Consider the following 6,107-nt stretch of genomic DNA (forward strand, 5'->3'; position numbering starts at 1 on the left):
TGTGCATCAGCAAATGCATATTGGAAACATTCTTTTTGAATGTAAGGGGTGTGGGAAGGCTTTCACATACAACTCAGAACTTATTCAACATCAAATAATTCATAGTGGGGAGAAACCTTATCACTGTACTGTATGTGGGAAGGCCTTTGGGAGGAAGGCACATCTTACTAGGCATCAGAGAACTCATACTGGAGAAAAACCATATAAATGGGCATGCTTAAGCACAGAAGAAGGAGGTGAGAAACAAGTACAGAGTCTGTAAAGGTCAGCACATGTCCAGTAACCATGGATCACACTGTATATCCTGAGTGGGGAGGCATGCCTTCTTTCCTCCCTCAGTCTTCATGCCTTGCTAGACAGTAGAAGGAGCAAAAATTGTACAGGGTACTAGCAAGAGGTATTTGGAATATTTATGAGGCCTTGTTCCCACAGGCAGATGGGCAGAGAATGTGGCACAAATGATTTATCATGAAGATAAGGGGAAACAATGCTAAGCTGACATGGTAAAGGAACTGGAGATAGTAGGAATGTTTGTGCAGTATAGCTCCTTTGACATAGATTTATATTGATGTACCAGTCCAAATGTTCTTATGGACTATTGGTGCCCCACCTGTTGTAAGGCCTTTTGAGCTCATATTGGTCTGAACAGTCACTGTTGGGCACACTGTAATTTGATCCTGACATAGTGGTGTCATTTTGGTCCTCTCGGAGCACAAAGGACAACCATGACCACACTGATACCATCCCTAGGTGAAGAGGCTGTTAGATTGTATATGGTAATCTATGCTTAGTTTCCACCAACGTTGTTTCAAAGTTTTCTCAAGCAGCTTTTGTATATAGTACAAATACTGTAGTCAGTAACTACTGTGTCTTGTGTACCTCATCTATTCCCCTGATTGTACCTGCCAAGACAAACCCAGGAACTATATGAATACAATTGCAAGACACTTCACACAAATAGAGTCAGATCTAAACAAATGGAAAAATATCAATTGCTTCTGTATAGGTTGAACTAATATAATAAAAAGGAGAATTGTACCTAAATTAATTTACTTTTTCATGATATTAATCAAATAAAAAATTATAGAGCCAGAAATGATAATTCATCTGAGAGAACAAATAGTTAAGAATCTCAAGGATCTTACTGTAAATATGGTAAAGGAAAGCGGCCTAGCCTTACCAGATTTATAAGTATATTTTAGAGTGTCAATCATCAAAATTGTTTGGTACTACCTAAGAAATAGACTGGTCAATCAGTCAAAATAAGGTTGAAATAAGTACACGATTTTAGACATGCAGGGTGATGCCATAAGCAAATCAGGAGAGTAAGGAATAGTTTACCTGTCAGCTCCAGGAAGAAGGGAAGAATTCATGATGAAACAAAAGGAGATTATGAAATCCAAAATTTTGATTGCATTAGTTTTAAAATTTTTGTACAAAGCCAATGCAACCAAGATTAGAAGGAAAGAAACAATTTTTACTGCCAGTGCTTCTGATGGCCTGATTTCCAAAAGATACAGAGAACTGAGTAAAATTTATAAGAATATAATTCATTCCCTAAATGAGAAACCATCGAGGAATATGAAAAGGGAGTTTTTAGAGGAAAAAATTAAAGCTGTCTATAGTCAAATGAAAAAAAATGTTCCAAATCACTTCTGATTAAAGAAATGCACATTGAAATGACTCTGAGGTACCATCTCACAACTATTATATTTGGAGATGTGGCAGAAAAGAAAAATAATAAATGCTGGAGATGTGGGAAAATTGGAACACCAGTGCATTGTTGCTGGAGTAGTGAACTGATGTGACCATTTAGGAGAGCAATTTGAAATTATGCCCAAGGGTTATAAAAATAGCAATACCAGTACTAGATCTCTATCCCAAAGAGATCATAAAGAAAATGGGAAAAGGAACCACATGTAGAAAAGTATAGCAGTTCTTTTTGTGATGGCCAAGAATTGGAAATTTAGGGGAAGTCTGTCAATTGGGGAATCGTTGTCCGATTAAGGAGGGTCAGGATTCACATGAACGGAACACTTGGCACTTCAAAAGATCCAATATAGTTTAATTAGAATATAGGCAAATGGGAAGGAAGCCAGAGAACAGAGTAAACGGTTTAGGAATAGTAAAGAGCAACTATGATTAACACACACACACAGTCATCACCGATGCAGGGAAGCACCAACACCTGACCACAGAAGCTGGTGAATCCCGGGTACAGCTGTCAGGATTCCTCTCTGGAGGGTTCCAGGAAGGACGTCTCCATGGGTGAGATTCCAATTTGGTGCCTGAATCTTACAGTTTAAGTAGTGCTGAAAACAAAGAAGGCATACTAACAGTTTGTAGCAAGCATCATATCTTGTGTGAGGCCAATCCCTCCAAGACTCCTCCCAAGAGCAATGTTTCCTCGGAATGGCTAGTTCCAGGAGCTGGGCAGTTATCATATCTCTTCTCAAGGACATGGCCAGGGTTTCAGGAGAAGAGCAACCCTCACGTTCTCAGGATCCTCTGTTCCCAAACAATAATAGAATACTAATAATAGAAAGGTCATACTGAGCTGGGGCCTTGGTTTGTATAATCTTATTCCTCACAGAGGAGCTTACCTTGCCCCTTTATTTAGCTGCAAGATTATACAGAGCATAGGCCGTCCCTACATGTGGGGTTATGGATCACTATATTTTCCTCATCCTAAAATATGTATAGATGTTGCACAAAAATTAAAGAATTAACAACATGCTAAATAATAGATCATACCAGTGATGGTTAGTGTCTGAAGTGATTAATTGAGAGGCCTCTAATAGTTTATTAGCAACTATATGGGTTTGTATTCAATGTTAATTGAGCTCTCGATTTTTCTCCATTAGTATTTCAATTCCTGGGAAGAATTCAATATTGAAATTAAGCATTCAAGGGAAAGATAGACATGGGGTAAGGGCAAAGGCTTAGGGGTCCATTCAAGGTTAAGAGTATCGTCTTGGTCAGGGGAAAAATGGAAATCATCACCCTGCCAAGGAAGGTAAATTATATTATACAGGCCTCCAGAGAAAGGGGCTTCTTGGCCTATAGAGGATAAATCAGTTTGGTTATTGAAGCTTACCCAAATATGTTGGCTAAATACTTCATATAACATAGAAAAGTTAGAAAGCAGATACAGAATCAAATCACACAGGTTGTTGGAATGGTTCAGTACACTGTGCTTCAACTGCCCAGTAGCCATCCCACAAACTAAGAACAGGGGAGAAGATAAGTATTTCGTTAGGGCATGCTGCCCTTCAGCTAGAGAGAAACTGATTTTACAAACTGGTTCACACACAGGCAACCCAGCACCCCATCATTCCCCCCTTAAATATATGGGACCCAAAATCATTTGGGATAAGGGATATAAGTCTCAGCTTCCCAAGTGGCTTCATGCTGAGGGAGGATTTTTTTTTTACTCAGACCATTTCACTTTCCTTTACATTTTCACATAGACAAGATACTTCATAAGTTTTTTTTTTTTTTACACAACATAACTGTACTGCCTTAAACCAAAGAGATTGCTGACTTGGACCTCACACCTGAATAGCAGACATACACCCTTGTTTAACAAAACTTGTTTATCTTTTGATTATATTCACTCTGGAAGAAAGAGATATTTCAGAAATTGAATCTTTTACATATACATTCGGTTAAAAATGTTATGTTTTTCTTAGATCATGGAATAACTACAAATTTATATTAAAATGGCAAGATCTCTTCTGCTTTACAACTTACTGCATTAATTTGAAATTTACGAAACCTTTATTTAAGAAAAATTAATTGGAAAGTTTTAAGTGCTTTCTTTTTCTTTTAAGCAAAAATAAACCTTTAAAATTAGAATTCGTTAAACTAAGATAGTGTCCTTGAGTAACATAAATTCCCAAAGTGTTATTACAGATTAAATTCCTAGATACCTGCAGAATATCTAGATATCACAAAATTTAGTCTTAAGCAGTTTGCATAACTTTATGCACATGTTTTAATTCTGGATAAAAATAATATTAGATTTTCCAATGACAACACAAAAGAGCTCATATCTTTTAGTGACTTCTAATTTAAACTTTGAAACCAAAATCAAGTAATTACCAATCAACTTATCACTAGGAATCAATTACATCCTGGAATCTCACATAGATGGTCAATGTAGTGGTCCATAAACCTTCAAAATCCATAGATGAAACAAGCTTGAAAACCACACCCCTATATTTTTTCTTTTTTTTTTCAAGGTTTCTCATTTGCTCAGTAAGAATTCCATAAAATGAATTTCCAAATCACTTTGTACAGAAAATCATTCCTCCCACAACTATTGGCATAAAATTCACACCTAAAGAAAATTCCACATAAGGTTAACAAACATGAAACAATTTTTAGCTTACACAGTTTACGCTCAAATAGCATTTTTTGTTTTATACCTTTCATTGTACCAAGTACCTTTACAATTATATTGGTCCCATAAAATCCCTAGGATGTGGATTCCACCACCATCCCCTTACTGAACAGTAAACTAAGGTAAATAAAACTTGGGAGGGTGCACACAAAGTGAATTGCTTTCTTAATGACAAATAATAATATGTACCTTTTGATCATTAAGTATATATTACTAAGTTCTAATACCCTTCCCCAGAAAGGAACTATATCCACAAATTTACATGTATCCTTAATATTTCAGCAGTTCCTCATTCACATTTACATTTTCATAAGAAAGTTTACAAGCAGTTTGCCTTACCTTATTATAATCAGGTTATTTTAAAATATGCTGGGCTAAAATTCTAACTGTTTTCTTTGTTTCTAACAATGATAACAAATTACAATAGTCTATATTTTCTACCTTAATCGGTGCCCATCTCAAATTCAGTAACAATAACCACTCAATTTCAGGCTTTATACTCAGAACAAAAACTTCCTCGAACCCTCTCAACATGCTTAACTCATCTGATTCTAATGCAAGGATGCCCCAGGGTGGATGGGATCCTGACTTTCCAAAGTGGATTTCTTGAAGAACATCATTTTGACTTACGAATCCTATTCGTGTCGCCAATTAATGTCTAATTAAGGAGGTTCAGGATTCATGTGATCAGAATATTTGGCACTTCAAAACATCCAATATAGTTTATTTAGAATATAGGCAGATGGGAAGGAAACTGGAGATAAAAGAGTAAAAGGCTTAGGAATAGTAAAATAAGAGCAACTATGATTAACATATACATATATATGTTATATATATACATATTTACATACATATTTTTTATATATACATACATATATACATATTTACAATCATCACCCATGCAGTTAAGTAACAACACCTGGCCACACAGGCTGGGGAATCCAGGGTACAACTGTCGGGAGGGGGTGGGTCCCAGGAACGAAGTCTCCTCCCTGAGTGAGATTCCAATTTGGGGTCTGAATCTTACAGTTTAAGTAGTGCCAAGAACAAGAAAAGCATACTGCCAGGTGTTTTTAGCAAGTATTGTATCTTGTGTGAGGCCTAGGAGGGAGGTCAATCCCTCCAGGGACCCCCAAGTACGATGTTTCCTTGGAATGGCTAGTTCCAGGAGCTGGGCAGTTAGCATATCTCTTCTCAAGGACATGGCTGGGGTCCCAGGAGAAGAGCAGCCCTCACATTCTCGGGATCCTCTGTTCCCAAACAATATTGGAATACTAATCATAGAAAGGTCATATTGAGTCGGGGCCTTGGTTTGTATAATCTTATTCATCCCAGAGGGGCTCACCTTGCCCCTTCAATGGCTGAACAAGTTGTAGTATATGAATGTGATGAAATGCTATTTTGCTATAAGAAATGATGAGCAGGTGAATTTGAGAAAAACCTGGAAAGACTTAGGTGAACTGATGCTGAATGAAGTGAGCAGAACCAGGAGAATATTGTATATAGTAACAGCAATGTTGTGTGGTGATTAGCTTTGATAGATTTAGTTCTTCTCAGCAATGTAGTGACCTAAAACAATTCCCAAAGACTCATGATGGAAAATGCTATCCACATCAAGAGAAAGAAGTATGAAGTCTGAATGCAGATGGAAACATAGTATTGTCACTTTCTTTGATTTTTTTTGTTACTTTTTCCTTGTGGA

The sequence above is a fragment of the Petaurus breviceps genome, unplaced genomic scaffold (genome assembly GCF_028583685.1).
Source record: "Petaurus breviceps papuanus isolate PSGF00001 unplaced genomic scaffold, PetGlider_PUasm1.0 446, whole genome shotgun sequence".
In the NCBI taxonomy this organism is placed as follows: Eukaryota; Metazoa; Chordata; class Mammalia; order Diprotodontia; family Petauridae; genus Petaurus; species Petaurus breviceps.